This window comes from Syngnathoides biaculeatus, chromosome 20, assembly GCF_019802595.1.
Source record: "Syngnathoides biaculeatus isolate LvHL_M chromosome 20, ASM1980259v1, whole genome shotgun sequence".
NCBI classification, from domain to species: domain Eukaryota; kingdom Metazoa; phylum Chordata; class Actinopteri; order Syngnathiformes; family Syngnathidae; genus Syngnathoides; species Syngnathoides biaculeatus.
Window position 1 is genome coordinate 5,520,531 of NC_084659.1, and position 21,584 is coordinate 5,542,114.

The 21,584-nt window shown below is 49.1% G+C and overlaps 1 long non-coding RNA gene across 1 annotated transcript in view; it reads right to left on the reverse strand.

Annotated features, from left to right (window-relative positions):
• Window positions 1–4,016: 4,016 nt before the first annotated feature.
• Window positions 4,017–21,584, reverse strand: part of LOC133493714 (uncharacterized) — a 50,005-nt gene continuing 32,437 nt past the window's right edge. Inside the window, exon 6 of the long non-coding RNA XR_009793114.1 lies at window positions 4,017–4,379. This is a non-coding gene — a long non-coding RNA (uncharacterized LOC133493714). The remainder of the gene's footprint in view (window positions 4,380–21,584) is intronic.

Here is a 21,584-nt window from a genome sequence, read left to right on the forward strand (position 1 = left end):
AGCTGAAACTTTTGTTGTCAAAACGGTCTCTCCGCTGCGGCTTTTCACAGACGAGTTCGCCGCACAAGAAGTTTAACGGCGTCTTGGTAATACGAGACCATAAACACACGCGATTACGCACACGTTTGTTGTAATGAGTTGCCAATAATCCCACATTATGACACAAAGTTGTCCTCGGTGCACGCGACAACGCCACAAAATGTGCTCATAAGGAATATGTAAAATATGTCATCCGCCGGACAAAAGGCGCCACGCGAAGTCTTGAACGGCGGATTTGTATTTTGCCATGTGGGGGGGGGGGGGGGGGGGGGGGCTTTCTGTCGGACTTTTCCCCTCAAAATACAAAAGTGATCATGAGCGCAGTTTAGTCATCATCGCACAACTTAACTCCCTCTTTGTAACCCGCCGCCTTTCTCGCCAGGGACACGAACGCTCGTCGCATTAGCCGCATTAGCATCAGAAAGGTGTGTGTGTGTGTGTGTGTGTGTGTGTGTCGGGATGGGGGAGGGGGGGGGGGGTCGGCGTTCCCGCGGCTCTCGTGGCTTATTCCAATTCTTCACTTGTTGGGGAGGCTTTATTGGCAGAACTAAATTTTTACTTCCGAAGCTATGGCGATGTCACGTCACGGAGCGGCACGGTGAGTTTGCCGCCTAAACGTGACGCGCTCGGAATTAAAAACAAAGAAAAAGAGGGCCGACTTTTTTTTTTTTTTTTTTTTGCGGCTGGCGTGGCGCATTCGCGAGTGAAACACACGCGGCCTTTCAAGTTAGCTTGAAATGGAATTTCTTTGTCGGCTTCAGAGCAGAAACGGGCCACATGCACAGACTGCAAATCTCACATCCGAACAGGCTGCGGGCGGAATAAAAACGGGAAGAGGACCCGACTTTTCTTCGGCGGAACATTTACAATTACATTTTTTGACAAAGCCGAAGCTTTCGTTTTATTTTTTTTTTTTTTTTTTACGTTTGCCAGTGCCGTCGTCGTTTTTAAAGCGACGACCTTAAGACGGCACGGAAAGACCCGAAGACGGTGGCTAGCAAACAAACTACCAAATGAAAATGTCATGAAGCGCTAATAGGGAATAGATTACAGTCTGAATGTCATGTCGCTCGCTATTTCAACTTTTTGTGTCAAAGCAGGTGCCAACCTTTACAGAACGGAGGTAAATGTTCCCTCTCGTCGGGTTTTGATGTGTAAAGATGTTGAAAAATGTAATGACGAGCAGATGCTCAGCGGGCGGCGGCTTTAGTGATGGAAATGCGACAAGCGAGCCGTGAGCTGATAACTTTCCGGGCGAGCGGCGGGCCGACGTTCCGCCGCGCGATTGTCGAGCGTCGCCTTTCATCCTGCCGCGGACAAAGAGGGAAGGGCGGGCGGCGTGAAAAGAGAATTTGCCAGACTTTTTAAAATGGAGATGAGCGCGCAGCGGCAGCGTGCGGCGCCCGGACGCGGGGACTCGGGGGGGCCGCTCGGGTCGGACGTGCCGGCAGATAAAATGAATTCCCAATCAAAAGCTTCCGCTGCAATCTGCTCCCCGGAGATGATGACAGCTTTGCTTAACGTGTGACATCAGACACGTTGAACAATCGCGAAAGTTGGAGGGGAAAAAAAAACAGAATCAATCCCGGCTGAATGCAGCAACCAATCAGAGCGCAGTGCTGCATGAAATTGGAGTGAGCGTCATCACGTCGTTGCGATGTCGCAACTCTTTGCCAACTCATCAATGCGGCACTAACATTGAATATTCCTCGTGTTCTCGTAGTAAATAATCCGATAACGGCCGTTTAAAGTCTCCTTTTCGTCCGCATTGCTGCTCCGTGAGCGCTACGTAGCGGCTGTTTGAAGGGCTACCGATGCGTAATGGCTCCAAATAACCAACAATTGTGGTAATTACTCATTGACAGCAGCTTCTCCCACGGAGGATTTCCACATTCTTGCCATACCTGTGCGTGTGTGCGCCCGATTAGTCAGGTGAGTCGCTTCCCCGCCCCTTTTGTAATCATTTGCTCGCATTTACGGCCCCGCTTAGCTTTGGCAACGCCTGCGGGGGACGCGACGGCGGAGGCTGGAACTGGGCCAGGAAGTCGGAGCGGCATCAGGCCTGCCAGTAAAACGTTATCATATTTACAAGAGCAACTAAAAGTAACGATACGTGTTTGGCCAATCAGCTACATCCAAAATCCGGGAGAAGCTGGAGACGGTCGGATGTGATCAGTCCACAATATGAAAACCACAATAATAACTGATCAAATATGTCCACTCCAAGTGAAATAAGCAGAAGTCTAATATTTAAATGATGATCTAATGCCACTTGAGTTCCATTTTTGATGGGTACGCCCCCGCACGAAGACGTTCTCGGGCAGATCGGGCCCGCGGGTCCGCTTCTGCCGTAACGTCACCTTCCACTGACCCCGCCTCTAATGGACGAGGTGAATGAGCAGCCAGCAGAAAGCGGATTAGGGGGTGGGGGGGGGGGCGCGATGGAGGTGTGTGGGGGGGGGGGGGGGTTGGGGGTTTGTCAAACACACACACACAAAAACGGTAGTCAAAATAGCGCCATTCACCTGAAGTCGGACACGGAATTACGTCCTCTCGCGGCCAACGAAGCGTGACGGCGTTTTTTTCCGCACCACTGGCGAGGATGAAGGTACAATGAAGTGCGTGAATGGAAGTCGCACAACGAGGAAAGGCAACGGCGGCGACGGCGAAGGCGCAGCAGCGAAGCAAGCAAGATATGTCCTTTTATTTGGTGTTTTGTTTCACCTTGTGTTTTTCGTCCACGCACGCGCACACACAAACATGGGACGAGCGAGCAGATAGCTCGCTGCCAATCCGCTGTAATCCCTCAAACATTTGGGAATTTTCATTTCAAACAAACGCTGCAGTGCCAGAAGACTCGCTCGCTCGCACACACCAACGATGAGGCAATCATCAACTCGGCTTTCATACATTCGAGCCAGCGCACATTTCAACGGGACGCTCAACGGCGATTTGTCTTTTCCACCTTGCAAGTCACCTGGACTCGGGAGTTCCCCCGGGAACCGTCCCCCGCCCCGTCACCGTTCAAACTCGTCGAACGGAAGCCGCGGCGCAAGCGGCAAAGACAAGCTAATTGAAATTGGATATGGCGCTTTGAAGATGAAGTGGAAGGAGGGTGGGCAACCGAGGGGGGCGCATCTCAACGTGCAGAGTCCTGGTTTAGGCTTTTTTTTTTTTTCATTCCTTCAGCAGAAAGGAATGAAATATCCGGGTGGTGGACAGAAGTACTGCGCTAAGCCTCTTAGGCCGTAAAAACACTGTGCGGATCTTTTGCTACGCTTTAATTACACATGCGCGCGCACACGCTCGTATAGTCATGATGCAACGCACACGCCACGCACGCTGAGAGATCAGCTTAGAAGAAGTCGGGGTTCTGCTGACTCATCATTTTGGTCATGTACACTAAGTTGGTCGCACGAGTTCAAATCCTGAAAAATGACTCAATTGCATTTCTAATATCAACTCGTGATAGATCATGATTACCATCGCGTCATTGTCACATTTGAAATTAATGCATGATTTTTTTCAAGTTGATGCAAATTCCGGTATATGGCAAAACAAAATTCCGACGAGCAATTTGTGCGTGTATCGTTATGCTGCTTTCCCCCCTCCTCTGACCTCTGTGTTTTTCCCGGTCCTCGTCGCTGCGTCCGCGTTCCCCACCGAACGACTTCTTCGGCGTCAGCCGCGCGCTCCCCGCCTGCCCCGGCGCCACGTCTCAGGCGTCATCCGATCAACCGTTCATCACAAACCTCTCAGTCTTCAGATCTAGTCACAATAGAGAGAGCGAGAGAAATCTATATCCATATCTTGTGGCAAGAATAATTTTATTTACAGGAGACGAGGCCCTCAAGAGGGCAGCGCAAACAGAACCCGAGCGAGGCAATGACAACAACAGAACAAATAATTGAACTGACAAACGAGAAGGAAATGAAACGTTGACGTCTATCGGACGGCCGCGAGCATTCCACCGGGCGTCTGTCGTCGGCGGGCGGGCGGGGCCTCCGTCCTCCGAAAGGGGTCTCCTTGTTGGGCGGCGGGGGTCCGGGCGGCGCCTTCCGTGAGCCGAACTGCGGCATTAGAGCCAATTGAGGCCCCTGGCGGGGTCGGGTTTTCCCCCCGCCCGCCGAATCTCGAAGAAGAAGAGGCGCGCTTGTGCGCGTGCATTCATGCGTCCCGGCCAGACGGTAATTCGGGGCGGTGGCAGACGGACGAGAGATTCAAAGTGGAACTGCGCTCTGGGATATTTTTTGACTTCATGCGGGGGTGGGTGGTGGTGCGTGAACAGGGAAGAGAACCCGCGTCAACCGTCAGCACGTTCAGGAGGGTCCGACGAGAGGCTTGATTTCGTTTTGAAAGAAAAACAAAACAATGTGCAGAATTTGGATTCCTAAACTGTGGCTTTGTTTTTTGGAGCCGTTTGACTCCATTTCAAACTGCTCCAACTTCACAATATTCTGAAAATTAATTCCCCACCATTCATTCGTTCACTTTCCCAACTGCCTCACGCGAGTCGCAGGTGTGCCCAGCTAACTTCGGGTGAGGGGTCAGGGAACACCCGCGACCGGTCGCCGGCCAATCGCAGTCATCTCCATTCCATCGTGAAAAATTTCAGCTCAGTCAGAACTTTTTAAAAACGTTACAAAAACTACCAAATTAAGCAAATCCTGAATTTTCACCAGAATATTTTTTTCGTGTTCATTTGATTTTTCCATATTCAAATTTCCCAGTGAGACTAATGACATGTTCATGATTCACTATCCGTCCACGTTTTTTTCATTTCATTCCACAATCAAAGTCAATTTCTCCCGAAATTGGATCACGTACATAGTTTAGTTTTTTTGTTTTGTTTGGGGGGGTGGGGTGGGGGGGGGGGGGCAACAAAGAGATACTGGAAGTGAAACCAAAGTAAAAACAGTTACAGCGGTGTAAGTTTCACCAACGACTTTGGAACCGGTCAGCCATCCCGGCGATACACGTTTGGAATTCCGCAGTCAGCGCACGCTGATTAATTGGAAAGAGAAGCATCCCCCCCCCCCCCCCCCAAAAAAAAAAAAAAAAAAAAGCAGCGGCGGCAGCGGCGGCGGCGGCATGCTCTTGTCACGCGCTCAGCACAGAAGCTTAGCTGAGACTCGCGGCTGTCAACACGGCCAGATAGCATCTCCACAGAGGATGAACTTTCCCTGTTTGGGGCTTAACTGATAAACTGCGCGCACACACACACACACACACACACGTGCGTTCCCCGACGGGTGTCAAGTGCAGGTGAACATCCACCTGCCTCCCTCGTGCACTTGCACTTCGAAATCGCACGTCGGCAACTTGTTGGATTTTTACAAAAGGAAGAGCAGTTGAACACGCGCTCAGAACGCTTCTCCCCTTCGTAGGTGACATTTGTTAGCCCGTCTGTGGCATTTTTCCCATTCGGAATAAGCGTTCAGACTTGCCGTTTGGCCAAATCCACATTTTGTATTTCTGCTTTCGGGTTAGTTTTCCATTTGTTCCAACTTGTCAAATCCACTGCCGCCATTTTGTTGCCAAGTATCAACGAGTTATGACGACAAAAAAAAAAAAAAAAAAAAAAAGTCAGCGGGTTTAACAAAACCTTTCCATGATTGTACTGATTTTTGGTTCCAATAAAGACTTCGTCACAGACAGTGTTGGGGACTTACCAATTACACGTAACAAGATGATGTCCGTCATCATAATCCATTACATGGCGAATGTGTGTGACGAAATAACAGCTGACTTTGGAAATTCCCACGACTACAATTTTAGTGAACGAAAAGAGCCACAAAAGCTCATGTTCACAGATCAGCTCATTTGTGATTGGCTCTCGCCGGTCGTGTCCCGTTCGGCCGTAGCGCCGAGCGGGACATATTTTTCCAAAAATGACCTCGAAGCACCGACTCGCGGTGCAAACCGTTGAGTTTGCCCGGAGGCTGCGGGTCACTGTTACGCTTCAGAACCAATCAAAGAACAACGACTTGAAAACAGTTTCATGTTTATGTGTTACTTTTTCCAGTAACGCCTCATTGTGCCGTCCATGCATAACGAGGGCGGGAGCTACGTGACCGTTTTCAGTCCAAGTCCTCTGGTTGAGCAGCACCGCTCACGGACGCAGCATCACCATCGACCGACGGTTCAGCGAGCAGAACTTAACATCGGAGAAGACTTTGGCGCAGGACGGCGTGCACGCGAGATCCAGCGTCAACGTCTCGCGAGCGCCTGCGCGGCGCGGGCGCCCCGTCACGTCTCGGATAAATACATGCGCTCGCGGGCGCCGGCTCGCCGGGCTTCGCGCGACCGGCGTCAATCTCCTCTCGCGCTCGTGTTTACATAGCATTAGCATACAAGGAAGCTGCATTTCCACGCGTAACTTGCAACGGCGAGCCGGCGAGGAGGGAAGGAGGCACGCCCGGCGGGACTGCGCCGGCTCGTATTGACTGCCATTGATATTCATTACGGTGGCCCGCCGGCGGAAGACGCCTCCGGGCCCACAAGCACTTTAGCTTCTTATCAGCGTCGGGAACAAGGATTTTCTCCTCAGCTAACAACAGCCGGCTGCCTGAGAGGCCCGCGCGGCACCGCCGTAATCTCCGCGCTATTTTCTCGGAGATGCGCACTCGGTGGAAGCGACCGTACCGTTCCTCCCATCCTCCACCCGCACGCACTCCGCTGCGTACAAATACACGCCGATCATCTGAGGAGATGCGCGGTGTGTGTATGGTCACGTGATCTCAGACAAACCCGGGTGCCTTCGTGCAATTGTGCAATTATGAATAACTGCCCTGATGGCTTTGGCTGTCCTGCGCCTGTGACGGCCTTTTTTTACCTGCCGTCGACTTTCCCATTTATTGTCTACGTTCTGAGGGGGGCGGGACGCGGTTCTATTCCACAGTGGCGTGAAGGAAAGGCTGGCCGCACAATTTCGGGGACGAGTGGGAACTGGAGAAAGTCAAAAAGACTCTTCCGAGCTTTGGGACGAGAGGAAAATGGAAAAAAAGGTTTCAAAACCGCTCTGTGCTCAGCCCGAAACCTCCAAGCGCTCTTCGTGGAACCGGAGCTCACAAACGAGCTTAAACTTCGAGATCCTGCCGTGAAATTAGGATGGGGATGCGCACGTTTGCCATTTCTTCCTCCCCTCTCCTCTTCCTCCACCGCAAAATAAGCAAAGCCTGGCCTTTTTATTGCAACAATGACAAATGCATAATTGCAAATAACGCCCCCCCCCACAAAAAAAAAAAAAACATTTTGGGTATCACAGAAAGGAGAAAAAGTTTCTCTGCAAATAGCTGAGGGTAGATTCCACAGGAAGGAAAATGCAAACAGGCGGGGGTTCGCGGGATTTCATCCTCCTGAAGCTAATGTGGCCTTCAATGTCTTCAAAGGATGAGAAAAATGTGTATTTTTGTGTCAAACTATGACAGGAATCGATGACAAGACATTTAGCTCGCTTTCAGAACTTGTTTTATTCCTGCAAAGTGTCACGCTTCAGAGCTGAGCTGCTTGAGGTGGCCCACGAGCAAGGCACTGAAAAGCCCAACTCAACAACTCTGACATCATGAATGCTCGTCAACGGAGACCGACGACAGCGTGCCGACGCCATGAGGTTCAGTTGCCCTACCCGGGGCCCGGAACGCGAGCGGGGCAGTCGGGCGGGTCCCCCAGTTGGCGGACTCGTCGTCCGCCGCCATTCGTGGCGGTTAAAAATAGCGCGTCCGGCGCCGGTGATCGTCGGGCTCGGCGGGCCGGAGCTCGGCTCGGCCTCGACGCAACACGTGAGCAAACGGAGAAGGACGGCGCGGCGTGCGCGCTCGTGCACATGCGCGCAGGAGACGCCGCAGCCCGAGGCGGCGGCGAGGTGGGATTTGTAAGCCCTTTGTAAGTCCCAGGCAGCACTCTTAGGTATGTTTTTGTGTGACTAATCCATGATGGATGTTTTAATTGAAAGCACAAGCCTTTTAGCGCTGTTTTCACAGGGCCGCCGCCGCCGCCAACATCCGACAGCCGGGCACGGGCGAGCGCCGTCCGACCCCCCCCCCCCTTCATGCCACACCCTGACAGGAAAGCGTGGCCCCGGGTCACGACGGGGTGTTCCACTTTTGGGTGTTGTTTTAGCACTTTTAAAAGCCTCCAACAAGGCCAACGGATGAGCATATTTGTTTAACCTTTTGACGACTGGATTTTTCTGGAGACTTTTTTTTCTTCCCCCCCCCCCCCCCCACAATTTAAAAACATTGCCAGTGCTCATCATAACATCTGTGGTATTTCGTCCAAAAAGGATGCTTTATCACAAAGGTTATGTCCCACATCAATCACTGGAAGAGAAGTTTGACCAATTGAGCTTACATCATTTTCCCAAACGCTTCAACATCGGAGTGATGAGTGCTTAAAATGTGAAGGACGATCCGGAGCAGTAAAGTCGACCCGATTGCAACAACTACCGACAAATAAACGGGCGATCGGTCGACATCAAGCTTTAAACATTGACGGAGTACTAAAGTCCGCTCACCCGCGCTGCCGCAACGACTCGACTTCGAGTAAAACCCACTCGTCAAACTCATTGCTTCAACCATAACTGACAACTTTAAAACTTTCAAGCTTTAAACAATCGACGCAGGCGTTTAAAGTCTTTAACTATTCGACAAATGTGTTCAACCTCTCCTGACAAACTCAAAATCAATCAAGAAAATGGAGTCATCACGCAACTCTAGCCACTGTTTTTGTTGATTCGGTTCCAATTTTTTTTTTTTTTTTTTTTTTATTAAAAAGTTCACCTTCCCCCTTGCGGACCCCCAAGAAGCCCGGCGGAGTCGAGAAGAAGATCTGAAGAAGTCGGAAAGAACCTGCCTCAAACGCCTTCCAAAGTTAATTAAAATGTGGACAAAATAACAACAAAAAAACAACTTATTGAATTGTGAAGCCTTTGATAGATTTACCCCCCCCCCCCCCTCCGCCACACACACACTCTCCAACGGACGAAGAATGCAAAGTAAGATTTAATAAGACCTTTTCATACGGAGACTACAAAGCGCTTATTTGCATGAAAGTGCAAATAAGCGTCACGGCGAAGGCGGCGTCGCCTCTAAGCCGCTTGATGTGCGCTCGCGAGTATTTTGCGAGTATTGTTTCACGCCGCCGCTTGACGGGTGTCAAGGTGATTACGCCGCAGATCCGCCGCCATCGCCGCGTTGTTGAACGGCGGAAAAAAAAAAAAAAGAAAAATCTTCAGACAGCCTCCACAAAAGCCGTCAAATGTTTGTTTTACTGGGAGGGGAAGAAGGATGAGAAGGCTTCAAACATTTTGACACGCGCCCGACGACTTCGACTCAGAGACACTAAGTAGAAAAAAAAAAAAAAAAAAGCGCGTTAGTGAGACCACCTGAAGTTGCCCCCCCCCCCCCCCCCCCCCGAGAAACTTTGACAGGCACCTCTTTGTCGAGAGACTCGAAAGCAGTTTTAAAGTAAAAGGGGGACAAACTGCATCTGACGGTAAATAAAGATGTTTCCTCCCAGCAGCACAATTTTCCATTCTTGTCCCAGTTTTGAGCAATAAAGCAAAAACATCAAATTGAAATGAGGAAACGGACATTTGTTTGCATCAGAATCGAATCATCTTCAGCTTGTTTGATAAAATACATTTCTACTCCCTTCAAAAATAACAGGCCAAGTCTTCCGTCCTGCAACAAAAGTGAGTCGACCCCTTGGTGAAATTGTACAAATGGGCGGGTTTCAACTTTTCTTCCTTCTTTTATCTTTCGGCTTGTCCCGTACGGGGTCGCCACAGCGTGTCATCTTTTGCCATCTAAGCCTATCTGGCGCAGCCCGACCTGTCCTCGTGTCCTCCCCCGCAACCTTCATCCACCTTCTCTTTGGTCTCTCTCTCTCTCTCTCTCTCTCTCTCTCTCTCTCTCGCTCGTTCGTTTGCCCGGCAGCTCCATCCTCAGACTCTCAAAAACCGCCAAAGTCTCCAAAACATCCAACTTTGGCTGTCCTTCCCTCTCATGAGCTCGTTTCTAACCCTTTCCAACCTGCTCGCACCGACCTTAGAACCCCAACATCTTCTTTTGTGCCACCTCCGGTTCTGCTTCCTGTTGTTTCGTCTCTAAATCTGTCCGTCATGGCCGGCCTCACCGCTGTTTTGTAAACTTTGCCCGTCTTCATCCTCGCGGAGACTCTTCTGTCACATCGAACACCAGACACCTTCCGTCTCTTCACTTCCTGACCACACTCACCGTTGCACCGTATTGTTGAGCGCAAGCATTTGAAGTCATCCACCCTCGCCATCTCTTCTCCCTGGAGCTTCACTCTTCCTCCTCCCCCCTTCTCATTCACGCACATATATTCTGTTTTCCTACAGCTAACCTCCATTCTTCTCCTTTCCAGTGCGTGCCTCCATCTTTCCAACTGTTCCTCCACCCGCTCCCTGCTTTCGCGGCAGATCACAATATCGTCTTCGAACATCACGAATCCGGTCTAACCTCGTCCGTCAGCTTATTACCGCAAACAGGAAGGGGCTCAGCGCGGAACCCTGACGCAGTCCCACCTCTACTTTGAATTCTACGGCTATTTTGAGCACCAGATCTTTCAAAATGGGAACTAAATTGACATCCATTTGCTTTTAGTGTAGTGAAATGGTGCAAATCCTATCATTAAAAACGAGATTGGAACATATGGTGCACTTTTTAGCGCACATACTGTTAATGTGCAAAAATGTTTGGAATGTTGCTGTAATCACAACTCTTGTCAATCTTTTGGTGTCTGTGATCGACAGGCGGGGGGGGGGGGGGGACGCAGGCTCGAGGAAAATGAAAAGTCGGCAAAGTTGCAGAAACAAATCTAACGCACCCTCGCTGCCTGCGCCCTTGTGAGCGTCGGTGTATATCTTTGGACGATTATGAAGACATTATGAACCGTCTTTGACCTGATGTGAGCTGAGCGGACGTTTTTATATTCGCGCGTGCACAGACGCTAACACCCTGATAGCAAACAAACACCGTCAGACCCCCGGAATGCCGCATGCCGCCGACAAGCGCTCACGCACGTGCAAACACGCACGCACGTTCCCTCAGGCCGCCAAGTCAGGGCTTGGCCACACGGGTCGCGTCCTTGTGGTGCTGTGTGTCGGGCGGGGGCGGGGGCGGACACGCGCACGCTCGTCAATATTATTCAAGATTATTAAAGCGTTGCCGAGATTGTGCGCGGATGACCTCATCAACACGAAAGGGGCCGTCATTCAACCGCGCCGAGGCCCGTTGCCACGGTAACCCCGCAGCCTCGGGGGTCGGCGAGCGCGTCGGGTCACGTGACCGCCTCAACGGCCAATGAGAAAGAGGAGGATGAAGAGGTGAGGTGAGGGGGGGTCCCGCGTGCAAACCAGATAGGACCTCCCCCGCTTACATTTTGACTGACACACACACACACACACACATTCGTCATTCTATATCAAATCTGAAAACTTCAAAAGAAAGAAAAATACAAGCCCAGGCGTCCACTCGGGCCCGACCGACTTAATTGGCTGACACTCGCCCTTTCCAAATGCCGATTTTTTTTATTTTTTTTTATAAACAGAAGACAAAGATGATGACATTCAAAAACATTTGGAAAAAAAAAAAAAAAACGTTTTGCCTCTGTGATGTAAAGCAAAACAAATAGTGAAGGACAAAATATGAAAAACGCTCAAAATGTTCTGCCTGTGAATCAGATCTTCGTTTTTGTAAGCACTGAGCCTAAAAATCTTTAAAAACGGCACGTTACCTATTTTTCAAATGAATTAGCAGATTTGTCTTTCAATTTTATTCAGCCCAAAATGGGAATGGACCTCAAAAGTTCCTCAAAATACTTCCAGGAACTAGTCGGGCACGAACTCGGAATATTGGAAGGATCGGCGGCGTGTTTGGAATCGGTGTCGTTGGCACGCCGCTGCGGGGTCATTCACGCGGGCCCAAAAATGGCCCGACTGGGGTTCTAGTAGTTTCCAGAGGGCCAGGAACCTTCGGGCGGGGTTTTCTCGCCGCCATTCAAGTTCCAGGAAGGACTGAGAACTCAAGGATCCTGGAAAAAAAGGGAAACGCAGGAACTCGGAACATCTGAAGGACCTTGCGAGTGCCTGCATTTCGTTCCACTCCAGCTGGTTTGGGCTGCAAGGAGGCCACCGCGGCTCCAAGAACCTTTCGGGGCAGGTTTTGGTGGAGATTGCAAGGTTTTACTCCTAAGCGCTAAAAGTTCCCGGAACTCTCAGAGGAAATTCATCCTGAGCGGTCACTCCCGCATCTCACTCCACTCGACGTCCTTTGGCGGCATTTGTACGCTTCCCGCCGCAGGGCCTTTGAGCGACCAATCGAGCGTGAAGACAAAAAACGGCGGGCCGGGAAACTTTTGCAGCGCTGAAAATGTTTTCTTAGCTGCTTTTGGAAACGACAACAAGGAAGAAAGGACACTCGAAATGTCATCGGTGTCCACTCCAAATATTGCAACGCGGCCATAAATCTCAAATGAGTCCAACCCTCGGTGAAAATGTGACAAAATATTTTTCTCCGGTGAGCTGCCGTACGTGATATAAAAATGGATTTCAGTGCAGGCAGGCCCACTTCAAATCCAACCGGATTCTGCCCGTTATTGACAAATCTGACCAAGGCAAGGCAAACAAGCCGGTGGGGATCGGTGGGGGGCAATTTATCGAAGATTTTATCGTCACCTCGTATTATCGCCATGCATAATTCATAAGGATAATCTTTCCACCGAAGGCAAACATCTTAAAAGGGGAACCGATGACAACGGCAAAATCTTTGTCAAAATATATGTTGGAGGTTTTTTTTTTTTGGTCTTGTTGATCGTTTAGCTCGCTTTGATCACGCCGATTGTGGATTTGATTGGAAATAATTTGCCCTTCAAAAATGATTGTCGATGAACTGGTTGGCACGTTTTGTGTGAAACTGCGTCCGAGTCTCGGGACCAGCTTGGATGACAGACAACTGGAGATTTTGTTTTTCAAAAAATTATTATTTTTCCAATTTCTTGAAGGGTATTCGGAACAATTGATTTTGCATCTTACCCTCTGATCAATTTGTTATTTTAAAGACTAACCCTCAGCTAATAGGCGCATTAGCCCCGGTGCTTTTTAAAAAAAAAATTTTTATATATTTTTTTGCTGATTTTGATGAGGCTTTCGCGCAGCCATTAAGAGGATTACTTTCCGTCGACAATTGGAGATCTTGCCCCTTCCCAAAAAATGAAGATAGTCCGTGATAAACTCATTAGCACGTTAGCTCTTGACATTTCTGTCAAAATTTCTTCAACTTTCTTTTTTTTTTGTGGTCATTATGAGGATTATGTGCTGGAGATTAGATCTCAAAAAATGTGGATAGTCCAAGATAGAATCGTGAGCAGATTAGCCCCGCTGCTTTTTAGGATGGCTGACTTGACATTTCTGAATGGAAATATATTATATATAAATGTATATTTTTGGGGGGGGGGCAGGGGGGTGTTCATGAACAGGATGACGTGCAGTGGTTTGGATCAAGTACGGAGAAATAATGTGCGGCGTTTCGTCCGTCACTCCATATTTCTTCCAGGTTTGTTTTTTTTTTTTTTGCATATTTTGGACAAGGTGGCCTTTTTCTTCGTCATTTTCTCGCACAGTCTTCAAAACGCGCTCCTTCATCCTTAGCGGCGCTTTTTAATTCGCCGATGTGGCGATAAGAACGGCGAGCAGAGCGTCGCCGGCGTCCGACGAGGAGCGCGAGGAGGGGGCGGGGTGGGGGGGCGATTTACACGTAGATGAATTGTGCTTACAAGATAGAACCCGCGGCGTCTAAATTTCCTATCTGTCATTTTTTTTTTTTTTTTTTCTTTCCCCCTCCTCCATCGGTTCATGTTTTGGCAAGCCCCCCCCCCCCCTCCCATTACCCTTGCCGATTGCAATCTTTAAGCGCCATTGGGCCCACTGCTTCTGCACTTTTTAATCTGCCTTTAATCCCATAGATTTTAAATATTCCCCGGCTGCCGGAGACTGCAGGCAATTAACTGCCCTTCTGATGCTCTTCCTTATCACTCGCCTCCTTGTATCTCTCTGAAGCAGCCTGGAGACACTGCCAGGCCTGACAAATAATATCCACATTTACGGCGGGGGCCGGAGGGGAGCGCGCGCGCCGTCGCCGCCGCCGCCGCATTCTAAACAGGTATTTGGTAAACATATCATACTGAGGAGGAAACGCGCCCAAAGACTTTTTTCCCCGCAGGCGGGGAGTCGCGAGCGTCTGTTTGCCCTCCGAGCTGAGACAAAAGATGCCAGATTGGCCCGGCGTGCTCAAACACACACACGCAAAAATAAATATTACAAACGCACCTGCACTGCGACCGACCACGAATGAAAAAAAAAAAAAAAAAAAATCATCAATACTGAATAATTAATTGTATGTAAGGCGTGCGCATCATTTCAAGCTTAAAGCATTCAAATGCGCACATTTGAGTCATGTGTGCGCCGCCCACGCGTGTGGACCAAGACCACAAAGTCAAATCTTGCACTTTGGCCGTCGTTATCGGATCACCGTCTTTTGTTTTCACGGGAATAACGCACACGCACATGCACGCCCATACAGACAGACAGACAGACGATATTCCTTTGTTTCATTTGAAATGTTTTACCTATAACAATATCATGGAAAATATTAGAAACACTTCTGCACAGCAGCAAGAACAAAAGCAATTTATTTCCAGTGGCAATGATGGAAATGGAGTGTCATTGCTGGAAAGCTATGATATACATTTTATGACTAATGTGATGATAAAGCTGATTTAAGAGAGGAGTGCGTGTAATACCCTGAACAAATTTGGACCAAAAAAAAAAAAAAAAATCTCAGGTGAATCAAATGAGGTTTAAACAGTGGGGGAAAAAAAAAAAAAAACAAGGCATCTATATTATTATCTATGCTCTCAAAGGTTGTGGGCGTGTCCGCTGAATGCACTGAAACCACACCCCTCTGAAAAATGGATTCTACTTTATCTAATAAATCTACAATCTCAATCCAACTTTAGCTCTAATACGAAAAAAATGCAGCACAAAACACTTTACATATATGAAAATAAATTACTACACTTCGAGCTAACCTTCAAGTTTGTTCATTTCTAATTGAAGTCAAGAAATGGGTGAAAGGTTTCCAAAGCTAAACGTCAGCTAGCCACAATGCAGCAGCTATGTCACAAAATGGCCGCCGCCTTCAACAAACAAGACTGGATGGAGCTCGACTTCAAATGATTGTGCTAAGCTAGCCACAACAACATGCTGATGTCACAAAAAAATAACAACAACAACAACACATCCAGCATTGCAACAGTGCTTCTTGCGCTTCTTACTGGGAACTTTCCACCAAAGTCCGGGACGAGTCGTCATTGTCGACCAAACCGAACGCGGCGAGAACGAAACGTCCGCAAACGCAACCCCGCAAAAGACACAAAAGAAGCCGCCGATTCCACGGCGAGCCAGGCCACGTAGCCGCAGCGTCGGATTACACTCGCGCCATTAACATCACATTCAATTACCCGGCCCCAGATCGCGGAGGCGGCGAACGCTCGTCGAAACGCTGATTGCGAACGCACACGGTGGCATAATTAAGAAAATAAATGTGCGCTTTAGCTTTTTTTCCCCCTTTTATGGCATCGGTGACGGCCGCGCATCTCTGACCTCATCGTAGAAGAGAACAAGGAAAATGTGTGCATGTTTCTTTAAGTCCAGCAACGTGCACAAGGACCGTTGACCAGCCTCACTTTACTAGAACGTCATCAAAATGAAATCAGCAATAGAACAAATATCGTAATCATATCATTCACGGAGCATATCGGCACCGGCCTTTTTTTCTTTCAATCTGACGCTCGATTCATTTCAAACCGAGCAGAGTTCAAGGAACTTCCATCCGTCCATTACGTGAGCCGCTTATCCCCACGGGGCCGTCGGAGCCTATCCCAGCTAAGTCTGCCCACACCCAGGACTGGTTGCCAGCCAATCGCAGGGCACACAGGAGCAAGTGACACACACACACACAAAACGACGGGACAATTTAGAGTCCGATGAATGTTGCCCGTTTTTTGGGATGTGGGAGAAGATGCAAAAGGCCACACGGGCAGGGCCGGGATTTGAACCCCCGGTCCTCAGAACCGGTTCAATTCAAATGAGCGTCAGTGAACTTTGTGAACTGGGAACTCCCGACCTTGGCAAGCGTGTACTTTTTCCTTTCGGGTTCACTTGAACTGAACTGAAAGATGAACGATTCGCGACGTGCCGCGCAAAAACTTCTGTTCAATCTGTTCAAGTTTTCATGAACTTTCAAAGACTCAGCTGAGCCTCGGAGCTCAGAAAACAAAACAAAAAACAAAACATTTTTGTCTAAGATGAAATAGAATCCTTTAACATGTTGAAAATGTGTGAAGCTAAGCTTAAAGGCCGTTTTGAAATGTGTATTATTCCAAATATTGTTTCCCTTGCTACATCTTTTCTGAAGACAAATGGCCTCATCGCGCCAAATAAATGAAATCATCAAATAATAAAAGAAACCCCGTAGAACTGGTATGTTAGTGTGTGCCTTTAAGGGGTGTGGCCTATCTGGGAGTTAGTCCGGGTACCCGTTTACATCCCGGTGAGTTCAGGGATCACGTCTGATCCATTTTTTTTTTTTTTTTTTTTTTTTAAATTTTAGAGATAGTTCAGGTTTGTTTTTGCGTGTTGTGTGAGGTTAATCTGAAGCAGAGAGGCAGATCATTTTTGTTTGTTTGGGGGGCTTTGGAGGGCTCAGCCCTAAAACAGAAGGTCGTGCCAGGCAGGACGGAGGCCAAGCGCCCCCCCGCAAGAGTGGACGAGGACGCGGGAAGACAAAACGGTCACAGGTCAGCCATTTCGCATCCCGTTCAATCAAGAAGCCGACGGAGATCGAGGGGGGTGGGGTGGGGGTGGGGGGGATAAGCCGACATGCCCCCCCCCAACCCGAACCCTGTCGCAACCTCCAATACCCCCCGCACACACACACCGACGGTGCGAATCCTCCTCCTCCCCTGGTTTCCGTGGCGACTGCTAAGCCCGAAGTTACGGTAAAGCCGGTGCGCCACTGAGCCCAGGGCAGGATTTGTGACAGAGAAATCACATCAGCCTACGCTGATTAACAATTCCATTCCACTCTGAGATTTAGAGGGGGGGGGGGGGGGGGAGAAACTATCTTACATTTGGCTTTTTAATAGGAACGATCGCTATCTCAAATTGAGTCCCTGCAAACTTTAATAAAGGCTACAGGGTTGAGTGGCATTTTGCATGCTGATTTAGGCCCGATTGGCGGCTTTTGATGAGGGGGGGGGGGGGGGGGCACCACTATGTAAAGCGGCGCTCCCAGCGCTTTTCCACATCGCCGCTTCAAATGCGTGAGGATAAGAACATGAGGGGGGGAAAAAAAAAAAAAAAAAAAAAAAATAGCACTTCCATCTGCAATCTCCGGATTTCTCCCTCTGCCTGCCTGCCTGCCTGCCGCCTCACCAGCGACACAAATGATTGACTGCTGAATATGAATAAATGCAATAAAACCAAGAAGCGGGAGAAGAGAGCGGGCGGATAAAAGAAGTCCTCTGCCGGACTTTTTCCTCTGGAGGTGAGACGCGCAAAAAAAATGAAATGAAATGAAGGGAGAATGGTATTAGTGTCCAATATTCAGCATGCACAGAAAAGGACCACGGGCGCCGGAGTGTTTTGGATGAGGATAGAGCGAATGATAAAAAGAAAATCATCAGAATAATAAAGAAGAAAACACTTATCCGCTCGCTCTCCAGCCCCCGCAAATCTACATCAGCATTAAAACTATTTATAGCCAGAGTTCAGCTTAATGGGATAATCAGCTGTATTTGTGAAGATATTGGATAATCCCAAATAGTTGATATGAGCGCACAGATTTAAAACATTTTCATTAGAGGGGGGGGGGGTTCCCCCCCGGGGGAGCGGCGGGGGAGGGGCCCTCTGCGCGCCACTCGGCATGCCGCTAAAGCCTCCCGAGACAACGGAAGAGGAGGCGGCGTTCCGAACGAAGGCGGCGGTCAAACGTTGGGCCTTCACTGAGTGGGGGGGGTCCAATTTCACCTTCATGGCCAAACCACGGACCAAGGGCCGTTGGTGGCCCGCTGTCCTCGGCGCGTGGCCCGAAAAGCCGGCGGCCAGAGCATTTTTGCAATAATATCCAAAATAGGGCCGATTTCCCATTTTTCCAAAAACCAATACGACCAGTTTGTCCTGTCATCACTTGTTGAAAATACAAAAAAAATGGACGTCCCCTCTTGGCCACATGGAGTGTCTGAGAAGTGTCAGAAAACCTCCACGCAAGCCACGTGGCATTCATGCGCCTTCTGATTCAAAATCTGGATTTTTTTTTTGTTTCTGCGTGTGCGCTACTACATTACCAAGAAGGGAAGTGCTTACAAATTCACTTATGCATATCAAAATGCTACGTCAGCTCATTTTTTGATTTATTTATTGCATGACTCATGGTTCTTCAACTTAAAAAAATAATAATAATAAGGGGAGAGGGGAGGGGAGGGGGGGGGGGGGGGGGGCTTGGGACAATGACGTGATTTTGGATTTTACCGAGCTGGTGGCGGCGATGTGTCTCTCCCATTTTAATCAATGAGAGTATGATCAATTAGAAACTTTTTTTTTTTTTTTTTTTGCAACTTTTAACAATTGAGCAATTTTATTGATGTATGCGTTCAACAAAGTATATGATTGCAAGTTCCACAGCTAACTTACAATTCAACTGCAACATGTTGACAATTTTTTGTCGTCCCATTCTGCTGGGCCAATTCTGATTATTATTATTATTATGATGTAACACGCATTACTCATCCGCTCCTTGTATTCGTATTTCCACGCTGCACATCTGTCGTCGACCAATACTCGCCTCTCGTAGCCGTGCGGTACCTGCGCTACTCGCACAATGGACCGAGTCGTATCCGCAAGATTGCCCGCCGAGGTTATTGCACGACTCGCTCCTCGTAGCGCCCTTTGCACTTGACCATTAGGCGCTCCAACTACTCTAAATACTACGACAATACAACACAGAGACAAAGTCCTCGGATGTTTCTGACATACTTCTGAAGTAGGGTGGCCTCATTTTAGAAAGACATCATTTTCATAACTTTGCGCTTAAAGGAGCACTTGATCCAAAGTAGTTGGAATGGGAGCAGACAAAAGTTAGTCGATGAGGATTCATTTTTTTCTTTTCACGAGAGTTACGCACAGATCTCACCAAACAGCATCTCTAAATTGGAACTTCTTCTCTCGCTCAGACATTCCAAAGACCCCGGCTGGAAACCTGGCAGCCAATCAGCGTTTGCCACGTCGCCAGTGCTTCCCGTTCTGACCCCCCAGCCATTGCTTGAGGATAGGTTTCACCGAGCAGACAACGTCGACTATCTGGCATTTTTGATTAATTATTAATAATAAGAATTAAATTATCCCACGGGAGGTTAAAGAACAACAAATTGGGGTGCGTTTCCCCCCCCCCCCCCCCCATTGTTGCTACAGTTTGGGGGACAACACGTCGGCATCTCGGTCTCGCCAGAACCAATGGTGAGACCCGGCGACATCGCGGGGCGGGGTCAGGGACGTTCCTTCCGGATCTGGCACATATCCAGATAAGTGTGTGGATTTCCAAAACGTTCTTTCCAATTAATGTCCAAAATATATGTAATAATATGACTCAATTACTTGAGATTGGAGGAATTATTTTCCATAGAAATTTTTTGAGAAAGTGCTCCTTGAATTCCAATTCGTGACCGAGTCTCAGAAAAACGCCGCTTTAAAGATCGACATCTTACTTCGCACGGCCGTTGTTTTGGTCCGGAAGGTGGAAACGAGATCAGCGCAACAGCAAACCCACACAACTATTTGTCTCGTTGCCTTCAACGGATACAAGTGATGGAGCAGGCCTAGAATCGTTGGATTGCCTTTTGCGTTTTGTGAAATAAAGTCCAAGAATGTCAAAGTGCCCCTCGGATGAAACAGTTTGGGCACCGCTGATCCACATCAGCGCTCACCTCTTCGGGGAGACGGAAAGTGCCGTTGGGATCGAGGCGGAACTTTGTCATTGCCTCCGATGCAAAAAGACGGACGGCGTCCAAAGGGATCAGCGAGTCGGGCTCGCGGCCAGCGCCTGGCACCCGAACACGGAATCCCTCGTATTCCCGGCGGCGTGGACCCGGTCCGTCAGGTACCGGGACCCGAACGTGGGCGCCCGCCCAACGTGGGCGAAGCCAAAGAAAACTGGATGGATGGGAAGGAGGAAAGGAGAAGGGAAAGAAGAAAAAAAAGGAGTAGTAGAAGACAAAGGACAACAGCAAGAGCAAGGAGAAAGAAGAACCAGAATGAGAAAGAAAAGGAGTCGAGGGAAAGGTGAGGCAAAAGGGGAACAACAGGGATGACAAGAAGCAGAAGGACGAGAAGACGTGGCCAAGGAAAGAAAACTGAAAAAAGGATTTCAGATGATGAGCAAAAGCAGAAAAGGGAAAATGACGGGAAAAGAGAGCCGACAGCTAAGAGGTTTGCATCGAAGGACGCGCAAAACGGAATCTACTTCAAGTTGGGCGTAGGCAAAGAAGGTCGGGGACCGGGAGACCAGAATCGGGTCGCGCCGGGGCCGATAAGATGCTATCGTGTGCCCTCTAAGCACTTGAAAGCCACTTTAGGAGACCACTGCAGCCATTAGCATGAAGAGTCAAAGATAGCGGATGAATAGCGAGAAGCCGTATTGATTTCAAACGCCTCGCTTCTTCTTCTCTCGTCGATACTCGCGCACCCCGGCCGGCCATTTTGCCGTTTCGCGGCCTCCCGCTGCCGCTCGCCGCCGCCGTGCGCTATCTTTGCTTCCGCAGGCTCATCTTTTAAGAGGCTCGCGCTTATCTGCTGATGTTATTCAATTGTTGCGGGGACAATCTGAGCCATTAGTTGACCACGTTAAATAACGCATCCGCCGCCTTATCTCTTCCCTTACGTGTGCGCGCGCGCACATTTTTAACATTATTAGCAACGAAGCGGCATAAAAGGCAACACAACAAACACACACGGACCTTTCTAATGAAGCGTGCTTTATCTGCGTTTTATGAGAAAGGACAACAAGAAGCGGAAACGCCAGATAAAAACGTATCCGCGGGTCCGATCGATACCGAGCACACCGGGACGGCGAGCGTCGGCCGTCGTCGCGTTGCTACGAGACGCCGCGAGGGAGAAGGAGGAGGGGGGGGAAAAAAAAAAAAAAAAAAAAAAAAAAAACAAGCCAGGAGGGAACAGCGAGAGGGAGGACGTGAGGCCAGCCAGATAACCGTCACGTCGTCAGTCACAGATTTACACGGGCCGTCGCGCTGCCGCTTATCAGTCACGTTATTGAGCGCCGCCGCGTAGCGTTAAAAATTCTGCTTAGAATTCACAAATTGCGTACGGTAATGAACGCCGCCTTCAAATGGACTCACGCTCGGCGCTGGAAAAAAAAAAAAAAAAGCAGGGCTCAGTCGTAAGTCGCTAT